Raw genomic sequence first — 10,159 nt, forward strand, 5'->3', positions numbered from 1 at the left:
TCATTACAATTTCTTACCCGACAAGACTCTCACCTGTCCCCCTTCTCATCGCTTCCTCTCTCTTTCTCTCTCTCTCTCCCTCCCTCCCTCTTCTTGATCCTCTTCTACCCTTTTCTCCCAGGAACATCAATCACCACCCACTGAGCTGCAAAACCTGACTTCCCGAGCTATCTCTTCCTCGAAATCTGTGAAATCACCACCACCACCCCTGGAGCCCCAGAGGTCTAAGAGTAGGCTGAGGCCTAATCTGTTTGTAGGCTTCGTTGAAATATTCTAAATTTGGAATTTACAGATTTTAGGACTATTCGCACGTGTGAATCGCCAACGGCCACTAAAATAGCTGACCATGACGTCGTCGTCTTCCTCTAGATCATCCTCCACCACACAACACTCCACAGGTAAACATCCAATCTACAGAGGAATCCGAAGCCGAAGCGGCAAATGGGTTTCGGAAATCCGAGAACCACGTAAGAGCACTCGCATATGGCTTGGAACTTTCCCAACTGCCGAAATGGCCGCCGCTGCTTACGACGTCGCAGTTCTAGCTCTTAAGGGTGCCGATGCAATTCTCAACTTCCCTGACTGCGTACCTTACTACGCCATCCCTGCTTCGGCTTCACCTTCTGATATACGTTCTGCTGCGACAGCTGCTGCCGCTGCTATGATGCCGAGGCCAGTTACATTTGATCAAAGCCCAGTGATGGGTATGAATGCCTCCTCGGTGAACGCTCATCCCACTGGAACAGCTCCTGCAACTGTAACACCACAAGGAGAAGAAGAAGAAGAAGAAGAATTCATGGATGAAGAGGCACTTTTTGACATGCCCAAATTGCTTGTCAACATGGCTGAGGGAATGCTCTTGAGTCCACCAAGAATTAATTTCCCACCTTTTGATGACGACTTCAATGGAACTTCTGACTTAGATAGTCTCTGGAATTACTATTAGAAGAAACCCAGAAATAAGCTAATTAAAAGTAAAAAATAAAATAAATTAGAGAATCGTAATAATAAAGATTACTGCATCAGTTGGTTAAGTGTTTGGCAACGGAGTGTTTTTTTTTCTTTCCTTTTTTTCCCCCCTTAGCTTATCTGAGTTGTGGTTCTGGGTTTTGATTAGTTTTTGAGTCTTCGAAGGCTTTAGTGCTTGCTGGTCGCTGACCTTTTATATGTGAGACAGTGAGAGCATGTAAACACGCTATATGCTTGTAGTGTATAAATAGAAGTCAATGCAGTTGTCTTCATCTCTTCTTTTTGTTTTTAGTTTACTATTCTTTCTTCTTCTTCTTCCTCTTCTCAGCCCTTTTCCTCCATTCTCAGACTCAAAAGGGAACTTGGGTTTAATGGGTAATGCCAACAGGACAATAAACCCTTTCTATCTAGAAGGGGACAATACTAAGGAAAAAACTTGAGCTCTGTGTTAATAACCACCGTTTCTCGTTATGGCTCTCTTAACTGCTACATTTTCACTTAAAGAAGCAGACAACTCTCACACAGATCCTACAAGGTTTACTATTTTGAGACTTTTAGGGGCTTAAATGGAAGTAAATGAGAATGAACTAGAATTTCCAGTGAGAAGACTAGTAGGAAATGAAATTTCAATATTCCTTTGTTCTGAAAATGGAATTTACTCTAAACTAATACTTTAGGATTTAGGGTTAAAACTTTCGGCAATCCCTTCTTCTTAAATAATATATATTGTCATCATCTTGTGTTATGTACTAGTTTGAACTTTTGAACCTAGTAAGTGCCTCATAGATGGAGACACTTCAACAATGCTGATCACCATTAAGGCATGAACCAATACCAACTCGCAAATTTTTTTTTTATCTCTAATAGACACATCAGCAACTGTTATCACTCATGGGGTCCCATCTATCTTTACTTCCACTCCCCTCCTTCCCCCCACATTTTTTTAGGTTTTGAATCCTCACATTGAACATATCTTCCAATGAGTGTCCAATGAGTGATAAGAAATTACCACATGTGAATATTTTAATCCAAAGACACTCACTGAATTTACCTTAGCCTTTGGACTAAAATATTATACATGGTAAAATACTATAATCCATTGGGAGAACCCCTTCAACAAGAGGAGCCGTACACCCACCTTCTCCTTCTCGCTCCCCCTCCCCAACCTAAAACCTTTGTTTGTCAGTGTGTAGATATCTCTTGCATGACCCTCAAATCATGACGTGTACTGATTTAGAAATTCAACAATATGATTAAAAGGACGGGGAGATTACAATCGTTGGATCTTAAAAACGTCTCATGATTTGAGGGCAGTGTGGTAGCAAAAAATTAAACAACCCCCACCCTGCTCCCCCCCCCCCCCCCCCAAAAAAAAAAAAAAAAAAAAAAGAGGGAAAAAACACCTTCCCTCTTCCCCACCAATCCAAAAACATTAAGAGTCCCCACTACCCATGCTTGAAAGACTTCACACTCTTGTACTAACTATATGCCTATACCATGTCGCCACGGTTGAAGCTACATGTTAAGTAACACTAATTGATACCATGACCATCACGATTGAAGCTACACTCTTGTGTCAATAATAGACTTGTACCATGACCACATAATTATTGGAGCGCTCTTTTTACTCAAATGAATCTCCCTCTAATCCTTAATTTTATCGAGTTTTATCATGGTATCAGAGCCAGGTTCTTTGAAAAGAATAATTTTAATTTTTTTATATCATATTACAATATTATAATAATGCACTTCTAGAGCATTTAGATTGTTAAAAAATGATGCCTACAACACCATGATTTTCATAGTTTACATCCCTAACATGATTTGCAAGGGCTTTGGCATTGTGACAGACAATTGTGCAGGAACAAGCGAAATTGTCATGCTTCACAAGGAGTCTTTTAACTCTGTCCTTACCCACTCATAATTCATGAAATGAAAATTTGTAGAAAATAAGGATGAAAACAGAGAGAACAATGAACAAGATAATCAATGAAAGTGAAGGTGAATGAGTTTTAGGTCTACACAAACGTAGTTTAGGGCTTGACAAAACAAAAATAAGGATATGATGAATCATATTAAGTGAAAAAATAGTTTTTATGTTCTACACCATAATATAATATTAAAATAAGGATATGATGAGCTATATTAAGTGAATTTTTTTTGTGTGTTCTACACCATAATATAATATTATAATAATGCACCTTTAGAACATTCAAATTGTTAAATGCAACTATAATTTTATTTTTATCATAGTATTAGAGTCAGTTCCTTAAAAAAAATTAATTGTTTTATTTTTATATAAATTATAATAATAATTGTCATGAGAGTATTCAAATTGTCAAATGCTTAATAGAAAATTATACTTACAATAGTATCAGTTTCTTGATGTATATCTCTAACATGATTTGTTTACGGAATGAGGTTTTAGCCTTGTAGTAGACTATTTAGTATAAAACAAAAGAAGTTGACATGCTTCACTCAAAGTCTTTTAACTTTGGTTTTATCTATTTACAATTCATGAAATTAAAACCTGCAAAAAAGAAGAATAAAAATAAGAGAGAACAATGAACAAGATGATGAATGAAAATGAAGGTGAAAGAGATTTAAGGTATTTATATTCGGTTGATTTGCAAACTTAGGATTTGACAAAATACTTTCAAAAAAAAGATAGACAAAACACAAATATGATGAGCCAAATAAAGTGAAAAATTATTTTATTTTTTGGCATCATAATATAATATTACAATAATATACCTTGAGAGTACTCAAATTTATCAAATGTGAATAATAATTTTATTTTTAGCATAGTATCAGAAGCAGGTTCCTTTGAATTTTTTTTCTTCTACACCATAATATAATATGATAATAATGCACATTGAGAGCATAGTAATAATAGGAAGAAATTATTAAAACATATTTAACAGATAAAAACTAAATCACTGAGATGAGAATAGTTTTGAAAATATAATCTTATTTGAAGAATACAAGTTCTGAGGATATAAAATGATGTATTTATTAAGAATAAGTAAGAATAATTTGGTCCAATAAGAAAATATACCAAAACAAAATTGAGTTTGTATTATTATTATTAAATTTTTTTTTTGGGGGGGGGGGGGGGGAGGGGAAGCGGGTGGGGAGGGTGGAGATGTGGTTCTCATCTAATATTAACCATAGTTGTGTGTCGACTTTCCCCTTCTTTAGGTATTAAAAAATAATTTCAAGGACATGCATTATACCAATAACCAATATTACTGAAATGGACCACATATATATAAAAAAGAAGGTATTGAAAGTCTTTTGATGGGATGGTCTGACCCATTGAGTTCAATGGTTTATGAAATAATTGAAAGAACACTCATTACATCCTCTTCTTCATTATATCATAATCCAAAACGCTACATTGTTAAACGTACGAAAACGATAACCAATCTGTTAAAAAATATTTCAAATTAGTTTTGATGGTGCATTTTGAAAAATAAAAGATCATTTCAAGGCATTAAAAATACAACAAAACAATTGGTAATCAGTACACTACAATTAAATTTAGCAACCTAATAGAAGGATGTCTTGGTTCTATAACCCTTCAAGTCGGGTTTGCCCCATTATCCCTAATCAGTCTTGTCGAAGCATGACTTGCCATATAGGGGCATTGACCTTGGGTTATTTTGTGCGTGTGTTTGTGTGTCTGTGTGAAACTGATAGTTCTATATTAGTGGGTGGGAGCTATTACATATACTAAAGGGAGTGTCGAACCCGTGACCTCTTCATTAAGAGGTGCGGTCATTACCAACTAAGCAACCTTTCGATGGCTTTATGTTAAACCATAATTTAAGACTTCCAAATTGGTACACATTCTCTAGATCAGGATCATCCAAGTTCGGCTTAATTAGTTATTGATTTGGCATTTCTTGGAGACAAGCTATTGGGTCAATCACTTGGTGGAAATTACCTTGAAGGGACTTCTCGACTATTTGTTGGCTGGAAGGTCACTTGTTGACTCACAATTCTCGACCATCATCTGATACAGAGCAATTCTTACTCAATCGTACATGTGTCCGAGCATTAAATTCAACATTTAATGCATTGTACCTATGCAATTAATGATCAACACTTATCAAGAGATAAGCCGCAAGCCAAAATCCATTTAAGTATCACTTCCAATTGGTTTGTTAGAAGTGTAGAATAGACGTATCACATCTGGTGTCCGACATGTTATATTCGGTGCCAACTTTCACAGAAATCCAGCATAGGCCATGTCAAGTGTGCCAAATGCAATCTTTTGCATTGATTCCTTTGAAGATAGTCAATAGGAATGATATCTAGCCATCCAACAGTTAGCATCAATTGCCTCCTAGTTGTTTCTACTTCTATAAAAATGTTCGTATAGACCTTGAGCTGGTAAGAACAAGCTAAGCCAAGTTAGCCTTGCATTAATTTCTACACCTACCCATGAGAACTTCATCTCTTCGGGCATTTACTCCTCTTTGTGAGGAATGTGTTATCCAGAATATGACTTTGTAGTCAGGGGCAGTTTCCCATTTGTAAAGGCGGCTTGCTCTCACGTGTTTTCCATGAATGAATCCTTGGTTCAACACGCTTTTTAACTGAACTGGAGCAGGCAAATTTTGGAGCAACAAATGATATTTGTTAAAACAACCTAGAGGGGGGGTGAATAGGTTGCAATTAATGTATTTGCCTAATTTTTCGGTTTAATTGCAAATACAAGATTAATTGTAAGTTCAAATGAAATTAAGATATTGCAATTAACTACAAGATAAAGGATTTTATAGTGGTTCGACTTTATAAGTCTACACCACTCCTCTTTTGGCCTCAAGAGAGTGTTCTACTAATGATTCTCTTTCAATATGATGGGTAGAAATCAAACCTTTACAAGTTATGTTCAATAGGGCAAGAACAACCTTTACAATCTTTGTTCTAAGTAGGGTAAGAGCACCCTTAACCAAATTTAATCAACCTAGACTAGAGTTGCACAAACACAATACAAGAGATGAATGATGTTACCTAACAAGGTTTGTGATAGTTTACCTTTTGTGTGAATGTGATGCAATGAGAATGAATGCTCAAATGAAAATGGATGCACCACCAATGAGATACCAATTGCTTGGCTTAGACACCTTGGTATGTTCTTCAAGATTGTGTGTAGATGGAAGGCAACAATAAGTAATTATTTACAATTTGAGAGCTTAAAATTTGTAAGGGAGTAATAGCTCAATAGGCAATGAAGAGTACCTCAAATGGGGTTGGGTAAGCTTATAAATATGACATTCAATTGCTTGGCCCAACCTCCCAATGGATAGAAGTTTCTGTGAAATTTCAATCAAGATGAATGTCCGTCTAAGAAGGAGAAGTAGCTGTTAGGCTTTATTTAACTAGATGGAATTCCATCTGGCATTCTGTGACAAAAAGGACGACCGTCTACAGCCCAAAATGTTTAGTTAATGGTGATTCAGGGACTTCAGGGGGGGGGGTTTAGGGATTTCTAGCCAACCCTAAGCCTCATACACACTCCTAATATATCCTAGGTCAGTCTAATGACATGATATATGTGCAATTGAGTGCAATTTACATATGGATGTATATAGAAGTGTCCTAAGTCCTGAATTTTATGAGTCTTAAGCTTGACTTGATACTCTTGAATTTTCTTGTATTTTAATCTTCATGCTCATCTTGACTTAGACTCCTTGTCCAACTTTATTTGATTTTGATTTGGGCTTGAGTATCTGATGAGTTGGATTTGGTCCACTTGCTTTTATATTAAACTGGATAAACATAACTCGGTATAGATATTAGTGCCTCATGTTTGTCATCATTAAAACTAATGGAGGCTGATGTGCAATGCTGACATGGCATTTCCCAACAATCTCCCCCTTTTTTATGATAACAAACACACGAGTGATGGAATATATGAATAATCATTAAAAAACAAAAACATCACTCATTAAACATGTTAGGCGTTACCATGATGAATCAAGAAACCATTAAAACTAGGTTCAAGAAAGGAGTTTTCAAGAACACTCACATTTTTAGGCGTTACCATGATGAATCAAGCTTCGATACGATGTCGCGTGGAAAGAATCCACAATCTTCCTTGGTTTCCTCTTCTCCCAAGCCCTTAGCCCCACTCTAGCAATAAGAAATATGTTTTGTGATGAGTGGAGGCATATAGGGGTTTTAAACCCGTTTTCTTGAAATTGCCCCAAACTGGGCAAGGGGTGGTCAACCCAGCCCAGTCAACTAGCCCTTGGTTGCCCCCTCAACTGGGGTCTGATTCCAATAATTTTTGGTTTGTTTGAAAGGTCTTTCAAGGGCCTACATTTGGGTATATTTACCTCGGCATTTGGATTTTCCTTCATTGGTTTTCGGACATGCCAAAATCTCCTCTTAATACCCTCATAATTGACTTTCTCTCTTCTCTTAAACTCTAAGAGAGTGGTTGAGTCATCTATAGGGTCATCCACTACCATAGGGTCCATTTCCGAACCTTCGGGCTAGACTCGAATGACCCATAGTTGTCATCTACTCGAGTTCCGGGTTCACGGTCCTAAAACCATGGGTAAAAAGGTCAGAAATCTGGGAGATTTCACAACACCCTCGGTGGAAATCCCAAGTATGGTGTGGAGGATAGGAATGGTAAGAGAAATATCTTTCCCTTTAACATAGGAGATAACAATCAAGTTCTCTCCCTCCCCGTTGTATCTATGGTTGGCATAAAAGTGGGCGACAAGTTAGGGGGTAGGTGGGTTCATCAGCTCTGAGAATGGGACCCCAGACCATATCTCTAAACAAGGAGTGAATAGGGAATTGAGTAAGGGCAACATGATCAATAGTCTTACCTTGCTCAATATGCCTCTTTATGGTTTTGGGATATAGTTGCCTGACTTGGTCATCCTAAAACCACTTGTCTCTCCTCGGGGGTGAATCATCAGAGGACTCAGCAAGAGGAGGAGGAGCCCTAGATGAAGAGGCACGTGAAGTACCACCTCTGACAGATGGATTAGAGCACCGTGAACTCATTGAAACCTGTCAAACAGAAATGAATGAGTCAATCATCAACTCATAGCCTTAAATTTATGAAATGAAGACATTTGAGTTTTAACTGCCTAGTAGAGAAGACCCTAGGTGGAGGAATTGGACTAATCATAAATCCAAATCAGGAAGGCATTAGATGGGGAGAGAAATTGAAGTATGACCCATGTCAATTTCTTAGGCTCTCAACCCATATTTGAAAATAGGAAATGCAACTATGAGGTTCAAAATCCAAATGACTTATCCTCAAATATTTGACAATTGCAACTACAATTGATTAACCAAAGATGGAAATCAAGAGAGGTTTATCAATGGATTTGAAAGAACTCAACCCAAAGCCCAAAAAAATTGAGTTTAAAGATAATTATATATGAACTCATTTCTAATTTATTAAACCCCAAAAAATGATTCGGTTAGCTTTATAGAGCAACTGAAAATTTCATTCATAATGTCTCAAGGTTGATTCAAGAAAGCCAAAAAAAATCCAAGGTTTTGAATCTAAGGGACTTGGACATACAAAAAGTCAGATTCAATTGGAGAGTTTAATAAATTCCAGAGTTTTATTGAAACCCATAGCATTTGATGAGTAAGAATGCATATGATTCTACCAGAAATTCCATGTTAGGGCTTTAATCATCAAATGCCCACGACTACAGGTTGAATCATGAAGAGAATAGAAACCTAGTTTCAATTAGGGTGCAGAAAATTCAAAGAAATAAGAAATCGTACCATTGCAGACACGTGAAGAGTTGAACCCAAGAAGAATCTGCTTGTAATTGTCCACTAGCAGCTGTTGAGCATGCACCAAGTGATTGAAGAGGAGGATTTTAGGGTAAAATGAACACAAAGACAGAAGAAGAGAAATAAAGGATTTCTTTCGAACTGATTTGAATGAAATGAAAGATTTCGTTTGAATTAGGGTTTTAAAAACCCAAAAGCATCCTCTGAGAGCAGATGGATGTTCATCACTTAACCAGATGGACAACCATCTGTATTCAAAACGGAATTCCATCTGACTTGCTGAACTTTTAATTTTACTCCAAAATGAGTCCAAACAGGGGATTTTTTAGGTTTATCCCATTCTAATGGATCAATGAGCCCTAGCCCTCCTAAGTTCAACAAACCGATCGTCACTTAGGGGTTTGGTGAGTATGTCCGCCAATTGGTGTTTTGTATCAAGGAATTCAAGGACAACTTCACCCTTTCGAATGCAATCCCTAAGGAAATGATGCCTTATATCAATATGTTTGGCTCTTGAGTGAAGCACAGGGTTCTTGCTGAGGTTTATGGCACTATTGTTGTAACATTTGATAGGACATTTCTTAAGATGAACCTTATAATCTGATAAGATTTGTTTCATCCATAACACTTAAGCACAACACTTCCCGGCCGCTATGTATTACTCCTCGGTTGGAGAAAGAGTAACACAATTTTGTTTCTTACTAAACCATGGTGCTAGGCATGCTCCAAGCAAGTGACATCTTCCACTTGTGCTCTTTCGGTCAACATGACAACCGGAAAAATTGGCATTGGAAATACTTAGTAGGTCAAATTCTTGACCCTTAGGGTACCATAAACCTAAGTTTGAGGTGCCTTTCAAATATTTGACTATTCTCTTTATGGCACAAGTATGGAATTGTTTATGATCGGCTTGATATCTTGCATAAGCATAGACAATAAACATTATATCTGGTCTACTAACCATTAAGTATAAGAGGCTTCCAATCGTACCTCTATACTTAGTGGCATCAAAAGGCTTCACATTCTCATCTTTTGATGATTCTAAGGATGTGCTCATGAGTGTTCCACTAGCATTTTGAGATGACAAATCAAATTTCTTTATGAGTTCTTTGACATACTTGGTTTGACTAATAAAGATGTCATTTCTACATTGTTTAATTTGCAAATCAAGAAGAAGTTCAATTTATCCACCTTGCTCATTTCAAATTCATGTATCGTATAAGTACTAAAGTTATGACAAAGATTCATTTGTAGCACCAAAAATAATATCATCCACATATTGCACAATAATGATGATATAATTGTTTTTATACTTTACAAAAAATATAATCTTTACCTTATCCATTATGAAACCCTTTTGGATTAGAAATTTAATTAACCTTTCATACCAAGCTCTTAGAGT

The 10,159-nt window shown here is 36.8% G+C and overlaps 1 pseudogene; it reads left to right on the forward strand.

The window, feature by feature from the left end:
- On the forward strand, window positions 1-1,190 carry LOC149030170 (ethylene-responsive transcription factor ERF025 pseudogene; annotated as a pseudogene).
- Window positions 1,191-10,159: the final 8,969 nt, after the last annotated feature.

This window comes from Hakea prostrata, chromosome 1, assembly GCF_041222555.1.
Source record: "Hakea prostrata isolate BN-2017 chromosome 1, UWA_Hpros_2, whole genome shotgun sequence".
NCBI lineage: Eukaryota > Viridiplantae > Streptophyta > Magnoliopsida > Proteales > Proteaceae > Hakea > Hakea prostrata.